This window comes from Aptenodytes forsteri, unplaced genomic scaffold (assembly GCF_000699145.1).
Source record: "Aptenodytes forsteri isolate BGI_AS27 unplaced genomic scaffold, ASM69914v1 Scaffold229, whole genome shotgun sequence".
Classification (NCBI taxonomy): domain Eukaryota; kingdom Metazoa; phylum Chordata; class Aves; order Sphenisciformes; family Spheniscidae; genus Aptenodytes; species Aptenodytes forsteri.
In genome coordinates, this window is record NW_008795863.1 from 1,229,226 (window position 1) to 1,248,186 (window position 18,961).

An 18,961-nucleotide genomic window follows, 5' to 3' on the forward strand; every position below is an offset into this window, starting at 1 on the left:
TGGGTTGAAATAAAGACAATTTAATAGGACAGAAAAGGAAGGGAAAATAATAATAATGATAAAAGAATATACAAAATAAGTGATGAACAATGCAATTGCTCACCACCCGCCAACTGATGCCCAGCCAGTTCCCGAGCAGCGGATCCCCAAGCAGCAGGCCCCCAGCCAGCTTTTCCCCTAGTTTATATACTGAGCATGACGTCATATGATATGGAATATCCCTTTGGTCAGTCGGGGTCAGCTGTCCCAGCCATGTCCCCTCCCAACTTCTTGTGCACTCCCCTCACTGGTGGGGAGGTGTGAGAAGCAGAAAAGGCCTTTACTCTGTGTAAGCACTGCTCAGCAATAACGAAAACATCCCTGTGTTATCAACATTATTCTTATCCTAAATCCAAAACACAGCACTATACCAGCTGCTAGAAAGGAAATTAACTCTATCCCAGCCAAAACCAGGACACCAGGATACCCCATCACACGCGTACAGTATGCACATCCCTGACAACATAGGTGTCTTACCCATGTTCGGACCATTGTGATTAGCTCCCAGTTCTCAGAAACATAAACTCACCCTCCCTTTCCCTCAGCCCTAGTTATGCCTAGTTCATGACGAGTTGACTTAGCAACTTACCCTGAAATCTCCAGAATTATCCAAGGGGGTTGATTATTAGCCCCATACACTCATCCCAGCCTTAGGGTTAGCAATAAGTATGAGCAGGTAATTAGTAAGAGCAAGATTTTTCCCAAAACTTTAAGACACCATAAGTGCAGAGTAGCTAGTAGGATAGAGAAGACAGAGATCAACGCCATCAGAGCTAACAGTAGGGGTTTTTTTTATGACAGAGACAAGTTTGGGAACTACACTTAATCTGAGTAGGTCTTGGGCAAAGGGATAGGGAAAGATCCAGCCACAATGGAGAGCATCCAGTGTGTTCACCTGGAGATACACCTCAGCTCATCTAGTGGGAGAGCTAAAAAATTAAGACATTCATTTTTGGTGTGGGAAAAAAACACGACCCTCAAGCAGGTTGCAAAGCCTGCCATTGTCATTGCCTGAGGTGCAATGACAATCCAACAAAAGGTGATCCATGGGTTTGCGTGGCCTCCTCCTGACGCAGGGCCCAGAAGGAGCCCTGGGATCCCTGGCAGCCTGGGAGCATTGGAGAGGAACAAGGGAAGGAAGTAAGCAATTCTAGAGATTACTGCTTTCGTTATTCTGAGCTGGTAGGGACCAAAGGCAGCACTTCTCCAGCCTTTTAGTCAGAAGAGGCCTACATCAGATCTGCCATGGTGATGGTCTCATCTGACAGTTCAGGAGCACGGGGACACGCTGTGCAGTAGAGATGTGATGGTAGGGAAATGAGTAGTTTTTAGGCTTTGTTTTGCTTGGCAGAGATGTTTCAGCCTGCTAGGTAGGCCAGGTCCCAGATTATTGCAATAATAGGCAGGAACTTTGGGAGGATGGATGAGGTGAAGATTCAGTTGTGCTTTTCCCACAGTTCATCCACCTATATCAGTACTGACTTCTATCCTCTTCCAGTGTGTATCTGCAATGTCAGCAGGTACCTCTGTGATAATGTGTTCAATTTCCAGTGGCTGTGCCTTTGAACGTCTTGCCTTCTTCTGTGTTAAGGTGATTATTGTTGCCATAGCTACAATAGTCTATGTGTTGTGAAACCTTTGAAGGACATAACCACATGAACCCGTGGTGTTCCCAGTTGCACCCTCAATGTATCCAGAAATCCCAGGGGTGTTCCCACAGTGGTTTCACAAGCAGGCTCCTTCCCCAGGGAAGAGTAACCCTTACAAAGAAGGGATATTTGAAAGGAGGGAGAGCTGGGTGGGTGCTTTTCCAAAGATCCTTGGAGCTTCCCCCTCTTCATTTCCCACTTAACGCAGGCCAAGGACGCATCAGGAGATCCCACAGAAATCTGCATCAGTTGGGCGGTAGACCTTCTGAATTCCCCAGAAACTTACACTGTGTTCTCTGTTTTTACTAAGCAGTCTGCTTGTGCTAAAATCATTGCTGAGCTTAGGGCCATTTTTTCTGCCTTCTGTTGCAGCCTTGCACCTACCTTCATTGAGGCTTCTTGAGTGACAGTGACAACAAAACCTAGTTGGAAAACTTGATTTGTCAGTGGGTTGAACAGTTTACTGTAATGCCATTCCTGTGATGTGTGATATGGGTATGCAATGAAGAAACAGGGAAGGCTGTAAGTGAATAAGCACTCAGTCTTTGTCCCAGAAAGGAAAAGGCAGTTCTCAACATACTGAGTAAAAACCAATTCCTCGTGTTATCATCTCTGTCTCTATCACTCAGCTCATTTGATCCAAATCAGAACCTCTCCAGGGGTTCTATCATATGCTTGCAAATGTACTGGTTTTTGTATTAAAAACTATCATTCTCTATTGACAAAACCACATAGTAACACAACAAGAATCTCATATGAATTTGTGAAGCTCAGAAATCATCATAATGTAAAACACTATCACATCAATATTTATAAGCGCTCAAACCACTCTTGCAAGTGTGCTTCCGCTCCTCTTACTTCAACCATCTCTTTCCCCTGGAGCAAGGCAGTTCTTCCCTCTGTTACATCAATTTCACAAGCTGTAAACAATGGGAATTACATTCCTTCCCCATCTCAGTAAAGGTCTTAAAGATCTACAAAGGAGAAGATTTGTATTAATGGAGGCTGTTACTACCATATGAAAATATTAAAAGAAATTGCTTCTTATTTTTGTTGGTTCCATACCTGTCAGAACACCAAATATTTGGCATCCCACAAAATATTGGAAAACATATCTTTTATTTTTCCATAACAGAAGCAATAAGCCCTAATTGATTCCTAGTCCCAGTGAATAACATCAGGTTAGGTAAGTGTAGGAAACAATAAGAATGTACTGTAGCTGAGATCAATACAGCTTGCTTCTGAACTCCACAACCAATCTCTCTGGCTACACACGCTGATAAATAGACAGTACTGCCCCTCAGCTACATGCTATTAGCTACGCTTTTCCTCAAAGTGTCAGAAAGTAAGTGGTATACCTAGCATTATCTCAAAAACAACAAGAATGTTTTGTCATTCTGCTGGGCTAGGGACACTTGTCTGGCATCTGTATTAGTTATAAATGCTATTAGTAGCTCATTTAGCTTGGTTATTATGCTTCACACAAGCCAGCAGTAGCTTTGCAAGTATGTGTAAAAGCAACAACAAAACAAATTTTGAATTTGAAATGTACCACTCTCAAAAAATAAAGCAGCTTGAAAAGAAAATAAATAGGTTTACTGCAAACAAAATAAATATACTAAAGTAACAGCACTGAGCTTAAAGTATTATAGTATGACATCAAAACCCCAAATTGTGCTTTCAAAAACCTGGTAAATATTGTTTTCAGATGTTAATCTTTTAAAACTACGTTGGCATTTTTCCCACAAACAAAAGTGTGACTGTAATAACCAAGTTCCAGACGCTGTGTTCTTCTTTTTTTTCAGGTTAGTACAATCTTCTCAAGGTATCTAAAGCATAGTCATTAGTTTCACAATAAGACAACTGAAAAGAAATTCAGCTCACCTTCATAAAATAAGAAAAAGAGTTCAAAGATCAGAAATGTTATGGTAAGTCCTTCAAAGGACGCATATACAAGGCTGTTTATACCGGTAGTTTACCAGAAACTCAGCTTCCCCTCCTTTCCCCGTTTTCTCTTTGATCTCAAGCTAAACATCAGAACCCAGCTTTTAAAAGACTTGAAGTGCCTTTCATTTTCTCTCGGCTGCCTGAGGAGCAACAACTCCCGCATCTTACATGAAAGAATTTATTTCTCCCCAAAAATAACTTTAGTTTCAAATGCCCCCTGCAGAGAGGATGAAATAATTTATCCTCAACTCTGTGAAGACAAAAGAAGGTAATTGCATGGGTAAGCCATTACCTACAGCAGGGAAAAAGGCAGAGGAGTCATTACGGATCTAGCTGGAGCAGTAATGGAACATTTCCTGCTTGTCACTTCTGTAAGAAAGGAGCACAGTTCATATGTGGCAACCTTTGGGCTCCTCACAGATGGATCATTAACACTAGCCATGCTGGCTGAGCTGTTATTAGATTTAATCTAGCAATTCTTATCCTTCAGGTGTTTTCTGGGGTTTTTTTCCCCCCTTCCTTCCTGTAAATGCTGAGACCACTGGGACTTTTTGCTCATTTGAACTATTAATTTTCTTTGCTCCTCAGCTAACATTGCTCAGGGTCAGGTACATAGCATAAGCTTTTGCTTTCAATATGGTTAATTTAAGCCAACAGGCAAGGTCTGGAGACCAGGATACATTTCCACTGCTCACAGACGCACTTTTCTTCACTCATTCTTCTCTGTGTCATGACAGGAGTCAGGTAGGGGAACACCTAGAGGTGATGAACAAACCTCCAAGCTCAAATTCAGACCAATTAACCAGCCAAGGTTCAGATCCTCAGGTGCAATAGAGCTGCTTTGTGGATTTCAGGACTGTAGATGTACGAGAGATTTCACCACTAATGTTTGCCCAGGTAAACCAAGAGAACACCATCTCTCCGATTACTTATATTTTCCATTATATCAGCATGGCTGGTTGTGCAGTGACAACAGACCCACCCCACCCCCTCCAAAAAAAATGCTGATGTCCAAAACATGACAGAGCTTTCAACTGCCACTTCAATTTTTTTGGTATATCTTCCTTCAAAAGGTCTCTTCTCTTAGAAATCAACAGGCTTGAATGCAGAGGCTCGAGGTGGCTTGAGGTAGTGAAATTTCTTGCTTGGTAGCAAACAATAAAACAGAACTCGTGAACAGTTACATGATACAATTTTTAAATATTTACAACTGAGAAAGATCCAGATTTTGTTGTGATTGATGCCACAAATATGAGGACATGCAAAATGTTTTGACATTTCTAGCTTGAGCCCCATTACACATCCCGTGTGCTTTCTCTCAGAGGTGCATTTTGGCATGAAAGGTTCTCTTCCCAGCCAGGAGGCAGATGGACCACTCCATGAGCCTTCAAACTGCTAATAAAGTTTGGCCCTGAAAAGACTAATGATTGTAATAGGGACGCTGTTGCATCAACAGATAATAAAACAAGGATACATGTTGGTTTTAAGCTGTGTTTTTATTAGAGGCTTAGACTGTCCTTTTACTTCCATAAGAAAAGTATTTTACATAAACAGGTAATATAGTTTAAATGTGCCAGTACTAGATTCTGTGTCCGGGGACTTGCTAAACCATTGTCTGTGTAGCAACATTACAAAGACCAGGCTCAAGCACGAGAGAAAGTTCATTTGGAAACTCATACTACCTGGTCCTGGCTTGACCTTGGCCTTCTTGTAGCATGAGCCTGTAACTTCTGCACTGCTAAAGGAAACACAAGCTCCAGCACAAGAAACATCCCACAGTGAGAAGAACATGAAACCCTTTAGGCTCTGGATTTTGTGCCAGCTGACCTACCTGGCACAATTTTGAATGTTAGCAGTAGACTAAGTGCTGGTCTAAGACTGAAGAGTAGAACAGGCTAGCACCACGGAGGAGGTGGGGGGATTAGGAGGACCCCAAGCAAGCTTTAGGTAGCACCACTTTGAAGCTGATGGTGATCCATGTATCTACAGAGACCCAGCCAGGGAACTGAAGACCTTAACTTTCTTCCCCCTACTGCAAATTAAAGACATTGATTCCTACCCAATCTTAGAAGACTGTCACTTGAGCCTAACAAGAAAGCAGCCACATATACAAAGTATTTTCATTTTTCTGTAGCATTTAAGAATTTTAGTTTCATCTGCAACAGATATATAGAGAGGACAGTGACAAACCTACTACAGTGAATGTAATTCAGTGTAAGTAGTTTACTATTAACATATAGCTTTGATCTTCAGAAAAATCTTTAATATAATTATCATTCATTTTAGCATTTATGATGAGGAATTTTTAAGCATGCAGGTCCCACATCATGAAAAGTGTAATTTCTAATAGCTTTTCTCAAACATAGGGAGGAAATCTTTAAAAAAAATGCTTCCAACTCACATTCATTACAACCACTTCACTGTACTCATTTGTCTAATTTTCTTTTTGTAATGTGACCATGAAAAAATGACTAGGTGCCATGCCTTAAACAAAAGCATTCTTCATTATCATACAGGAACCCATTCAATCAGGTTATGAAGGTCTTCATTCATTACATACAATATGTTTATGATGGATTCCATGTAGCATGGGCATATGCACAGTAGCAAATTTTCTTGATACTGATGGCTTTAACAATCATTTTAACAACATTAGAAAATTCTTCAGAATACTCAAAATTTTTTTTCACTTTTAATTGCTTTAGCTTTCCTTTTCTTTTAAAAACAATGACACATATGAAGCATAAATGTAAAGGTTTTAATGTGTCTCTCACTGCTTTTCAGTTAAGAAATCATTTGTATCACAGAGTCCTACAGTTAGTTTTTGGCCTACATGAAAGCAACGTTAATACCACTGAAGTCAACCGTTTGATCACATCAGGAGTGGATATGGTCCTTCTAGATGCAGGCTGGGGCTCTTCCAGAAAGATGGGTAGCTTGTGCAAATTGGATCCTTATTAAGCAGATAACTGTGGTGTCAGTATCTTATTTGCCCAGGCTCTCCACGAGGGAACTCTGCGAGAGAGGAGAAGTAAGAGGAGGGGAGGGAACCAACTCAGCTCAGACCATGGGAAAGGAAGACTGCAGCCGCTGTCCCGCCTGCAGGCTGCAGTGGCCACAGTCCTTGCTGCGCTTGATCCTGCCTGTTTACAAACCCTCTCTAAGCTATGCTAGCCTTGGGAGATGAATTGGTGTTTTCAACAGAGATGCTGCAGTCCCTGCAGAGTCCCAGCACTTCAGCCTTTTGATATTTGGCAGCTGATGGACTGTGAGGGCTCTGGAGAGTCACAGGGATTGCTGGAAGGACCAAACTATGGTCTACTCTGGAAAAGTAAGCAGCTTCTTTCCTACTCTTCCCTCCCCTGTCCCCCTGCCATCCCCAAGCCATTATGGTACTAATAACATGAGAGGAGAGAATTTCAAGTCACTGGTGACAGTATCATGTCAAACTTGAATACCTGAATAATAAACACTTCTATTAAGAATTTTACATCCTGTATGCAATATCACAGGAGGGTTTGCATCATAGCATCTCCTGGATTTTGAAGAGAGAATTTGCCTGAGTGATTAATTCTGTGTTTGTCATTGGCACCTGAAAGAAATATCATTCTATTCAAGAAGAGGCAGCAGTTTCTTCTGAAGCACCATCTTGCATGGGTGCAGACCAGTTGGCACTAAATACTAAGTCTATTTTGACTGGTTTCAAACCAGTTTCTAAGGTGTAACAGGGATGCACAGATCATCGTAGGAGAAGGAAGTGGAATGAAAAGCAAACTGCTTCACAGATATATAGAAACGCAGTCTGGCGGAGACTTCAAGTGCCAGAGTGACTGAGGCTGTGAACTAACCTGTCTTGGGAAAAAAGAAATCTGTTGGAGGAATGACGAAAAGAAAAAAAAAACAGAACATGAAATAGTCCTGGAAGAAGACTGAGGAAAATACTCTGAGCTAGAAAATACTGCATATTTTACTCATTGTAGGCTTGGACAGAACCCCATTTTTCTCTGTCATTTTGAAGAGGGAGGGGAAGAATTGCATGGAAGCAGTCCTGAAAAGACAAAGGCTCTTCCCTATTAAGATTTATAGTTAATCCTGAGAGACAAAATACTTTTAACTGACAAAATCAATGTAGGTGGGGGGTCTGGTGAATAAAAATGCTACCTTTCTTGGTAGTGGAACACTTTTAAGTGGAACAAACACTCTCTTTTGATGAATGTAAGTTTACAAAGAAACACCAATGGTATATGTAGAAATTTTGTTTCCTGGCTGCATGGCTGCTGCGTTAGTTCCAGATATTCTTAGTACTCCTGGTGTGACAAGTTTGCTCTCAAAGACTCAAACATGCCCAAGTATCCATGAAGACATGGGGGTACTGGGAGTAGTGATGTAAACATGAAGAGGAGGCTTTGTTTTTATTGCTTGTGATGGCACAGATCAAGTAACCTGGAATAATTGGTATTTAGTCTCCCTTCCTCCCCTCCCTTTCTTTAAAAGATTGCAAGGTTTTTAGTATTCTATAAGCAAACTTAGCAGTTTTAAAACTCCAACTTGTTAGGTATCCTGAATACATTGCATGTTACTGTAATGGCCTCAGCAGATGAGATCTTTCCTCATGACAAGCAAAATTCAGGTGCTCCTCTGCATACTACCGTATTGATCAGCTGTCTCTGGTTTTTCTGATAACAAGTAATAGTGACTTAAATAGGAGAGGTGGTAAGAGCCTCTTTGGGAGCTATTGCAGTGTAGTTTTCAGTAACTTTTCTCTCTCCAGTAGTCTGTCTTGAGGATTTTGATAATGCTCTGCCTCCTCCTTCTCTATTAATCTGCCAAGAGAATTAATAGGTGGAACAAATACCTGGCTGTTGGATTCCTTTCTTGGTTTCTTAGGGGAGGGAAGAATCCCTTACTTAAGAAATTCACCCTGCTAACTGAATTTTGATAAAGCTTTCACCGCTCCCAAACAAATAAAGAAAATCCCTTCTCTAATAACAGTCTTCTCCATCTGAAAATGTTAAAAACTTTTGATTTGCTCCAGCAGTGAAAGGGCTTGATCTCTGGCATGATTGATCTGGTATCCTCCACCTTTTCCTATGAAATAACAATCTTTGGACGGTGTGGAATGGAAATGAGGGTGAAATATCTGCTCCTGGAACTACAAATGAAGTAGGTGCTGGTACCAGTTGCTAGATGTGGTAAAACTACACCTGCCTTTTAATAGCGGCAGTGCCTAGTAATAATTTCTCAATAACTTATCTACAGGTGTTCTTAATTGTGTATCTATTGTCAGCACTATTACATGATAGTAAATTTGGACACACTTTTCTTCCAGCCACTTAGGAAAATGGCAGTGCTTATTTAGGAGGCTTATCTTGCCACAATGAGGAAACCATGGCGAGATATGAGAACAGCAGCATTGTTTAAATCTATCCACACTGGGCTTTATTTCACAATGCGGTGACAAGGAGGGGTGTAACAGGATGTTAAACCCTGTAAAACAAGGCTGCTGGGATGTTGGTTTTCCAGTTTAGGTGACCAATCTTTAAAGTGGGAAGGTAAGGTTCAAACTGGTAAGATCCATCCCAAAACCATGTACAGTCCCTCCCCTGCAACGTATCTGAGCGAGTGGACAAACACACTTGAGAAGAGGCAGCTTCCAAGAGCTCATTCCTCTCAGGGGGCTTTGATTGCTGAACAGTTCAAATGTGTGACTGCCTAATACAGTATTTTTATTACTGTCTCCAAACCCAACAACTTCAACTTACTTTTTTGCTCTGCACTTCCCTTATACTTAAGAAGACTTCCAGAGCATGGATAGGCAATATGGGTATGTACAAAGCAAAGCAAATAATACTATTAGGCGAATGCTAGAATGGCTTCCTGGGCCACTAGACACTGTGCCCTTTGGCAGCTAACTGCAGTCCTTCTGTAGGCATAAGCAGCATTAAAACTGCAGACAGAAGGCTGAAATTGTTGAAGAATATAATAGCTTAAAAAAGTAGTCCCTAAAAATTGTTTTGCCTGATTTTCAGAGTGCAGATACAAGAGGTTATTTGAAACCTGCATTGTGAGCTGTATGACTTCTAGTTATGATGAATCATCTCTGTGGGTTGTTGTGGTTTTTATAAACATACTGTTTCTGTCACTTTCCAACTAATACCAATATTTAATAACTGTATCTGTGCTTGTAGCCCACAGTAAACCTTAGCTAATTTGTTTGCTTAACCCTCTTTTGTTAAAGCTGTGTAAATCTTATTTTGTGTATGTCTTGAACTAAAATAAGTATAGACAGTTAACACCATGGCACAGTCAACATGCAATAGCTAGTTAAAACTGTGATAGCGTGACATTGTGTTTCAGTCCTTCTAGATGAATCGTTTGGAATAACTTGCTGTAAAATCCACTAAAGATCTCTCCAAGGAAGAAAAAAAACAAAAAAAACCCCCAAAAAAACCCACACCACAAAAAAACTGGAGAATTTTTACTTAGAAAAAAGTGGAGACAGAAAAAAAGGTATCACCTAGTGTTTTTCAAAAATACAGTACTTTGTAGATGATCAACACCAGAAACTGGCACCTCTTGGAACTTACACCACAAAAACTGGAGAATTTTTACTTAGAAAAAAGTGGAGACAGAAAAAAAGGTATCACCTAGTGTTTTTCAAAAATACAGTACTTTGTAGATGATCAACACCAGAAACTGGCACCTCTTGGAACTTCTGGCTTTAAGCGCTAGGTTGAATTTGAGACAAATGATTGTGTTCACTAAACAGTCACTATACCTAGGTGAACGTCTGCATCCAGTGTGTGCTTGTCCTATTTAAAAATGTCAGTTAGAAAGAAGATGGATGATTAGCCTACCCTGTTTATATTTCACCATTAAAGGCACAAAAGGAACATGCGTTAATCACTGACCTGATACAAAGTCTGGCATTGCATCCTGAAAGAGAAAATCATTATTTTAATTGGAACTAATGGCTTGTGGCCATGATAACTCATGGTGAGGCATAATATTAATGTCACTTTGTCTGGTGACAGAATACCTTATGCCCACTTACTCACAGTCTGCCACAGTGTCAGCTGATGTAAATTGACACTGTCTTCAGGCCAGATCCACAAAAAAGGCTTTGTTGCCTTTCATCCCTAAAAGAGAGATTTGAAGTTTTTTATCCAATGTCACCTGAAAGTGACAAATCCAAGCACAAGCTGGGACTACTCTTGTCAGCGCTTAATCAGGAGCCAGTAATTGCCTCCATGCATTTATTCCTCTTACATATTTCTGTACCAAGTGTGTTCATGTTAGTATCAAGAATAAGTAGATGAACATTTCACCCAGGAAAATGTACATCAAAGCACAAAAAGGGAGGAAAAGAATTTTACTCCTGCCAGTGAGTTAAGTGCAATAGGAGATGTTGTCTAATAAAATAACAATAGCATTTCCAAAGAGAGAAAATACTGATTTTACTTAAAGATATGTAAAGATTATCTTCTGAAAAATTCAGAAGTTGTTGGCTTTTATAGATTGTTTTTTTGTTGTTTCTGGAATTTGCAGAATTCTAAAACAGAGGTTGTTTTAACCCTTGACAGCTATCATGGCTTATTATGCTAAGAACTTGTATCTGAACTGACATCTGAACTGGAATCTTTATTACAATCTTTTTCCTTTTGAGATAGACGAGGGTGGTGGATGTTGTAAGCATTTATTTTCCAGTCTTGATCAGAGGAGCTGAGGATGTGAGGAATAATGTCTCCATGCCATAGCAAAAAAGTCCATGATTAGTGATGCTGGGTTTGACCTAAAGCTCTTCAGAGCCATCACTTGAAATTCCTCCTACATCAATTCAGGCTTCAAGACCAAAGCGCCCAAATCATAACAGTACTATGGGACTTTGCACTAATGGATTGATTAGTCTTCTCCCAAAAGCTGCTACAACTCCTGCAAGCCCTTTTTTTTTTTTTTAACAAGTCTGAAAGCCAGATCATAGGCCTAAGATTAAGCAATTAATTTTAAGTTCACTATTCTATAGGACATTTTTATAGCTAGGTGTAACTCCCAGCAACTAAATTGCACAATTAGTGTATTCATCTTAAAACCTAAATTTTTTCTTCAGTTCTTCAGTTTCTTACCTAAACAATTGCTAAATGCTGAGTTATGCATGCAAATATACCCAAAGAATGCAAGACTTCTGAACTGTACCACAGTATAAATATTTGACCACTAGTGAGCAATAAAAGGTTAATTTCCAAGGTAGTACATAATAAACTTAATCAACTTTCATTGATCCATGTAAAAAGGATATTTCACATCATAACTTCAAACTCATCAGCTCCTGATGACATCATACTGTAAACAGGCACTTTCACATCTCAGCATAAATCCCAGCAATGTCTAACTTCTTTCTTCAACCTTTTCTATTGACACTTTGAAGTAAATGATCTGTGTCTCATCATACTCTACCATATCATAATCTTCTGCATGTGCACTGGTCAGTGTCAAATTAATCATTACAATTGTTTTTGCTTCACATTTTTCTTTTTTATTTAAAACTAGAATGGCAGTATTTCTCATGTGTCTTGCAAACAACATTTCCGTATACTCCATTTAGGATGCTTCTTAATTGAAACCCATTTTTTCCCCTTCCTGTCCTGTGAAATCAAATCTGCATATACATTGTTGTATTTGAAACACATGTGACCAATTATTCCAATAGGAATTGAGAATCATATTTAAGCTAGTGCAATAGTCCAAAATTTCTGTGAACCTATGCCAGAGTGTTCTTCCTTTTTTTAATCTTGAAAATGAAAAGGCCATCTTAGATTTATCTTCCAGTAGTGAACCATGGCATGCAAAATCCAATCTTTAGCTCAAAGGACACCCTGAGTTCAATGAGGCTTGGGTTCTTATTTAAGATTATCCTTTCCTGGAACCCCTTAAGCTTTGAGTATTCCCAAGTAACACCTTTTCATAGTAGCTGTCCAGCCTATTATTCTTAGCACTTCCTGTTCCCAAGTGTCCTACAAAGAATTTGCTTTTGAAACTGGATCTCCTTGCTCTTACCCCATTAGTGCCTTGAACGGTCATATATCACTCTGGAATATGACCAGGGGTAGTGGGAGAAGAAATTCAGTATATCAACTTCACACAGTAGTCTGAAAAATGACTGTGTAGACTACTTGCAGGAGAAATTACAATAGATCTTGTAAATATTTCTCTAGTGTATAATTCCCTGCTTAGGCAAGTTTTCACTTTGGATCGAATTGTGGTCCATGAGAGGGCATTATTACTAAACAAAAAATAAACCTTAAGAAATTATGATGCTTTGTGAAATAGTAGAGGCATGGGGGAAGTTATTGACTATTCTAAAACAAATGCAGGAACAGTCTGTGTTATATTCATTCGCCTTCCCAGAGATCATTGTTGGATGACAGCTTTGCTAACAGGGCATTTCTAGGCAGAGGCATGGTCTGCCCTAATAGAGCCATTATGAAAATAAATTATTCTCTTTATCCCCTCTCAACTGAAATAAGGGCTTATGAAGCTGCATTTTGAGATAGTCTGCAGCAGTACATATGGTCTCCTTCTTGATTTGTTTCAAAGACAAATAACTCTGAGAAGTTCCATTTAAAAAGTAATAAAGATCATACTAGGCTTAAATCTAGGGTATGCTAAGCTAACTGTTTTAAAGAAAAAAGATGGGAGAAGTTATTTTTTCTGTCCTCTTTTATAATAAAATAAATGAGGGTGAAATCTGATTTTTATGAAAGCTTGAAAATACCACCATGTCCCTTAGGAGTCTTATTCATTTTCTTAGAAAGTAAAAGGCAAACACATGATCTGAGAGTTGTGAAAGTCCAGCTATGCTTAATTTTGATAACTGTTAAAAAAGCAGAATTGGAGAGATTATTCCTATGGAAAAGCTTCATTCACAAGCACATGTCCTTTTTCTCTACTTTATATACTACAATTCACATATGTGTACATTTTTCTGTGTGCTGTCTAGCAACAATAGCTGTACCTCTGGGGCTCCAAAAGATGGCCTTTAAAATTATAAAAGCTTTTAAGAAAAACCTTTCATGACGATAAATATTGAAATGCTTGTAGCCCTAAACTACTCAATTATTTCCTAGTTGTCTGCCATTCAGCCATGGCCCTTGTATCTGTAGATGTATTGTCTGTATATCCTGCAGCTGCTTTTCAGCCTCAAACTGAGAGAGCTGGACAACCTTATTCATTAACACATCAGAAATGTATATTCCCTGCTGTGGAGAAAGGGCAACTGCTGTTGGGCCCATCTGAAAATGCATGCTGCTGTAAGATGTGTATTAGCACTCTAGCCTTCTAAACATGTTCTGCTGAATGTTAGAGAAATAACAGAACATAAATACAGGAGACTAGTCCGAATGGAAAAGGTGATTGATCTGGCCAAAAGCCAGGAAGGATTCTCAAGAAGGAATCCACAAACCTATTAATATGAAACATTATTTAATTCACTGTTAAACATCATTACTTAATTTACCATTTAATTCACTAGTGAATGGAAGGGGGACCTAACTGTTGGGAACAGAGATGAGATGTTGGCATGCAGATGACAAGGATGCCAATGAATTTAGGGGAAAATGTCCTGTCACGGATTTAACCAGTACTGTTATGTCAAGTTAGAGAAGACTTTACAAGTGGAAATTTCACACTTGGTTCAGTTCAGTCACTGGCTAAGCATCTTGACAAGATATGAAAAGAAAGACAGTGGTATGCTAATTCAAGCGCACTGTATAGCAAAATGGTCATACCAGCTAGATTTCTACCTGAAAAGTTTGGAAAGAGGAGATCTGGGCTCGTCAACAGCAAACCTGACGATGCCCAAACCTGCCAATTCCTTATAAAAAAATCTTAAATGCAAAAATGCAGCTTTAGAACACTGAAGAAGCAAGTGGTGTCTGCAGTAAGATGCTCTTGTAAAACAAAGTAACTTTCTGATCTTAAATTTTTAATCCCATTCATATGTTTTGATAATCTGTAGGATAGAAATTAAACTTTACCATTGTTATCCTGGACCTCTAAACTGTCCTAATGATTTGGCATCCTAATCAAGACTCCCGTCCATATGTTAAGTAGTTCTTGTTCTACCAATTCACTAAGTTATATACAAAGAAATTGTACCACTGCAGAAACATAAACCAGACAGGATAAGTAACTAATTCCCATATAACAGCGTAACATTTTTAAAACCAATGAGATTGTAATGAGGAGAGTAAAAATCTAATTGGTCATACATATGGAAGGCACTTCAAAACATGGATCATTCCTATTCCCTTTATCTGTTTTCCTTCTAGTTTTAACAATTCTTTTTTTTTTTTTTTTAAAGGAGAGAAAAGCAGATAAAGAGCAGAAATACGTGCAGTTATCAGGATGAGGTATCTAAGACCTTCATACACAATCACCTCCTAGTAGCAGAACAATGTTTTAATTTTTCCTCTTCCTTTCCTAGTTCCAAACAGTTTGGTTTGTTGGAGTTTAAAGCTACTGAGCATTAAACCGCCTCTTTATTTTTATAATGGAATGGTTATAGTCAGCTCAGAGCCTGCCCCCTTCTTTGTTGGAATTAGATTCTTTAATTCAGTCAGTTGAACCATATGGTAACAATTGCAAGGTGCTGTGACTCTACTTCTTAGAAAGAGGTTTAGCCTCTTCGCCTTTGAGCCTGAGATACACAGCAATACCCAAACAGGGGTTACTATCCCAGCAGTGCAGATCAGGTAAAATTCCTGTCCATAAACAAATAGTAAGAGAAATGGGAAGTGAACAGTGTGGATTCACTTAAAAATGTTCTCAGCACTTCACAGTAGTGAAAGTGGGCCATCATCAGGATACGTAGCCTGCAACAACTCTCTTCTCTATTGCATAACAACAGTGCACTAGCACCCCATTTGTCACTTGCAACATCTTGATTATTCAACAAAAACATTCATTAAAACATGTGGAGAAGAAATCGCAAATGTCCCAAAATAAGACTATGAATCATAAGACAAATTAGCTGAAAGCATTTTGGTGTTGCATATAAGGAGCCAGAGCAAATAGTCCAAAATTATAGAAAATGCAAATCAGTCTGAATTTGCAGAATTATCATACTAATATAACTTTTTGAACCACACCAAACCACACAGCTTGGAGAAATGTAACTGAATTTATTTTGGGTTGTTTAGACATACCTTAGCTGCTTACTGTGCTTTCTGACTATGAGGAAGAAAAGGGAGAGAGACTGCCCAACATTGATGCCCATTTAAAACTTCCTCAGTAGAAAAAAATTATTGCTCTGGGCTATAAAAGCTGACTTTGGGATAATAAAAAGATTAGCTATGGAAATGCAGGAAGCATAGAATTTTCTCTGCATGGTAAACTACATTTTACTGAACCAAGGGTTTTGATATAGGATTTCTGATATTGAAGGAAAAATAAAGCAAATTATTAATCTGACTGTTCTCAGCTAAACTTAATTAAAAGTTGAACACTTCTTTTATCAATTTCTTATTTCTTTCACCCACCTCTTAAAGAAATGTTATTCTTGGGCTTAGAGTAAAATAAGAAAGTTTCATATAATGTTAAAGACTTTGTCATCACTAAAGATAATGGTTTGTTTGCCTAAGGGGAAAATTGAATGAATTGTAAGTAATACAAAACATTCTTTCTAATTTCTTTTTTCCCTTTTCTGTGGCATTTCTTTAACTGTCATCAGATGTAGTTTTAGCCTTATGGGGCTGCAATTCAGAACAGGAGCTCTTTTAACTCCCAGTTTTCTCTGGAAAGGTCCTCTTTTACAGAAACATTCTTTACATTTGATGTGTTCCTCGAAATTTTCAGTTTTATTACCAGCCTGGGAAAGATAAATAAATAAATAAATAAATAACCAACCAACCTTGTTTCTGGTGCTTGCAAAATTTCTGCTTCAACCATGCCAAGATTATCAATATCCATCAGTCAGAGTGGATTTTTTTTTTTTTTTTTTCAAAAAAATGGCTTTCAAATGTACTCTCATTTGCGCGAGCTAAAATATATATTTCACATTAAATTAATAAATCAGGGTGATTGAAGAATATCATGAATAAAATAACAAAGGAAATCAAACAAGCATGTCATGAAATGCAAACATGTCCCCAGTTCAAATACTGCTGTTCTAATATTTCATGACAATGTACCCTTACTAATTTTCTACTATGAGAAAATGAATCATAGAATCATAGAATCATTAAGGTTGGAAAAGACCTCTAAGATCATCGAGTCCAACCGTCAACCCAACACCACAATGAGGCTGCTGCCAATAAGACTTTTTCTAATTTTAAACAGAATTCTTATTTTTCTTTCCCAGAATTTAAAGGAAGGAGTACAAAGAGTTACCATGTCACTGAACTTATACAAGCCCTCTTGCCAGAAACAGAGTGCTAAAGGTTTCAATATCAGCATGTGAAATACCATTTAAAATAGTAGGTTGTTTTTCCACCTCTCATGCTTTCTAAATCTTGTCCCTTTCTTTTTCTCATTACAAAATAAAACCCTCTAAATCCACTGATCCTGTTCTGCAGCATTTCAGGCCCCATGCATGCTTCTTTATAAGGTTCTAGAGGAAAGAGATTTTGGGGGAAACCTGTGCAAAAAGCGAATAGACCTCAAATCATAGATGTCCCAGAAGCTGCAACCAGCAAAACATGCTCAGAAAACAGGTGGCATGTACAAAATTGCTTTTTCTCATGGTGGGACACCAAGACTTTCTATGGATGTCTGTATCTGCTGGAAAAAGACTCGATGCCATGGTTCCGTAGTTCCAAATTTCTGAGACAATCATGAGCCCATGGAAGATGTTAGATACTATTTGTGGCCAGTGAATACATGTTTTCTTTGCCTTTGGAGAAATGTAAGCAAGGCAGAAGAGGAACACATATGCACTGTGTCCAAGCAGAGAGGAAGGTCAAGTGGATCAAAACATAATTTAACTACTGCTTTTCTGTCTTTTCCTCTGTCAAGCAGTAAAGCACAAGCTCCTGTTTAGCTTTGAAGATTCACCTAGGCTTTGGGTATTTGACTTGTTCTCTTGAAAAAAAGCATATGATATAACAAGGGTGAGAGATTTAGGAAGTCAGGGATTGAATTCTTGTTCTCTTAAGCTGTCAGTTTCCCTGAAGGAAATTGAGGAAATATCAGTACTGCCTCAACAAACCAATTAAGACCCTGCAGTGGGTTGACAAAGTCCTTAACATATGCAGCCCTTTTAATATATTGTGCATTCATCAATATATGGGGAGGGATGGAGGAAATGGCAGTAAAATGTCAGCCTTAGTAACACCTACTAGAGCTCTCAGTTCTAGGAACAGCTGAAAATGGAGGAGTCTGGGAAACAGCAATAGTGATGAAAAGGCTTTGAGTGAAAACTTCTGAAATACTGTAACATTTTAATGCAACTATAAGCAGAAAATAACATTTTTCTCACTCACCAAGGTAACACCTCTCTTTGTCAATGGAATAGTTGATAAATCAGTTAAAATAAAATGTAAATTGAGTTTTCCATCTGGCCATGGTGACACCCAATAATTCAAGACAAATAATGTGTTGCCTTTAAGGAAATAATTCTACTAAACAAAACTGTACACCCTACTCTTTTTCTTTTCCTCATAGCTCAGTTTAAAACTCAAGATAATGACTAGCCTTATAGAATAAAGCTGAAGGCAAGTACGTTTTTAAGTAAACTCATTCCACCTTTGTTTTAGACTGTCTGTGAAAGTCATATGGTTATACTCTTCTCAGTTTAGCCAATGATAAAGAAACTAAATCAAGTAAATTTAAATGTGTCTTTTTAGATAAAGCCATGATTCTTTCATTTAGCAATCACCATTGTTATCCAATTATAAAATGATTCCTGAGCTAAATGGATTTATGCAAACTTAACATCATCTTGCACTAGCTTTTTTCCTGGAGGTTTTTTTGGTAAGCATCTAGTTTCTTTAAATTTGATAAATTCCACATGAACTTTCCTGTGTATTTGTCACTCTTACCTCAGTAGTCAATGAAATTTTCTTCAGCCGCACTTTGATGGACAAGGCAATCCACTTTGTCGTCTAACCCTTATATCAAAGTGACAGAAGATTCTGCAGTTTAACACCTGGAGAAATTTTCATTACTTCTACAAGATTTAGATAACACTTCCATTAACAATGCTTAGATCAATGTTTCAAAACATACAGTTCTAAAACTTCCTTCTGGGCTCCTATTTACTTATTTTTAAAGACAAACATTTCAAATTGTTCTGGTTTCAGCTGGGATAGAGTTAATTTTCTTCCTAGTAG